Source organism: Anneissia japonica, unplaced genomic scaffold (assembly GCF_011630105.1).
Source record: "Anneissia japonica isolate Jap-2015-1 unplaced genomic scaffold, ASM1163010v1 scaffold20771_len1307_cov134, whole genome shotgun sequence".
Taxonomy (NCBI): domain Eukaryota; kingdom Metazoa; phylum Echinodermata; class Crinoidea; order Comatulida; family Comatulidae; genus Anneissia; species Anneissia japonica.
Window position 1 is genome coordinate 1 of NW_022689122.1, and position 1,307 is coordinate 1,307.

General features: G+C 28.9%; 1 long non-coding RNA gene across 1 annotated transcript; it reads left to right on the forward strand.

Moving 5' to 3' along the window:
* On the forward strand, positions 1 to 1,240 carry LOC117124488. Its single transcript, XR_004447982.1, has 3 exons — positions 1 to 17; positions 328 to 382; positions 723 to 1,240. It is a non-coding gene; the product is annotated as an uncharacterized LOC117124488 (long non-coding RNA).
* The last annotated feature ends 67 nt before the right edge of the window (positions 1,241 to 1,307 follow it).

Below are 1,307 nucleotides of genomic sequence, written 5' to 3' on the forward strand. Positions count from 1 at the left end.
TAAGCTGATTTGTACTGGTAAGTTTTCCAACCTTATTGATCTTGTCTTAGAATACAGTCACCATGGCAGGCAAAACTACTTGTTTGTAATAAACCCAAATAGCTAATAGTAATAATAATAGTAAAAATTCATAATATCAATAATAATAAATAACAAAAATAATAAAGTAACCAAATATTAATAATAATAATAATAACAACAACAACAACAACAATAACACTGTTAATAATAATAATAATAATAATAATATTAAATAATAATAAACAATAATATAAAATAATAAATACAAATAATATTTCAATCAATGTATAATTTTATTAATTTTAGTAGCACCATTGACCACATCAGCAGATCAAGAATCAGCAACAAAAAAGATCAAAAGGTATTAGTGATATGTCAATGTAAATGAACAAATATTACCGTATATATTCCTTCAATACACTGCCAATATTTAACTCAAACCTATTAAAGTTTTTGTTACTTTGCACCATAAAAAGCATCTTAATTTTTTATTTCTTTTTTTCTACTAATAAAATGAGGACTTAATGTATCTCTTAAAAATGAGTACTATTATGATGACCTCAAATACTAAGCCCCTCACATCAAATGTATGTAATGTCATGTTGATTAATGCAATAATGGAACTTTATTCTTGAATAAACTTTATCAACAAATGCCATTTATAATAATTTTCAATGAATTTAATTTTTTTTCCTATTTAGATGGGATGAAGAAATGGACAATGATTTAGTAAAAGAGATGCTCAATTCAAATATTTTTAGCTACAAATATAATTCGAAGAGCCGAGGTTTGTGATTAATCCATTCGGAGCGACAACAGACTGAAATTTATTACCATGAATTCTTTTATGTCCATTTTACATAATCCTTTGCGACTGTACAGGTCTACAAACGGGTCGAACGGTCCCATCTATGAACCCCCCCCCCCAACAGTTGTTGAGCGGTGCACCCTTAGTTTGAATAACATTACAAAATTCTTGAAGCTTATCTGGAGCAAGTCATGGCTGTTGGAGAGTTTCCAAAAGATGGTTACAATAGTCGTAAATAATGATGTCCACGATTTTGCACGTTGCCAAAAACAACTCTGTTATGACCGACCGAAGTTTGGAACCATGTCTGCATATCGACATGATATGCAAAACGATAAAAAAAACATACAAAATGCCTCGATTCCATCAAATACAGATCCATTTTTGCATCGCACTTCATGCTGAATTCTTAGAACATCATTGATAAATGTCATCCTTTTCAAATCTTGAATTAAATAATGTTATTTTGTTAATACAA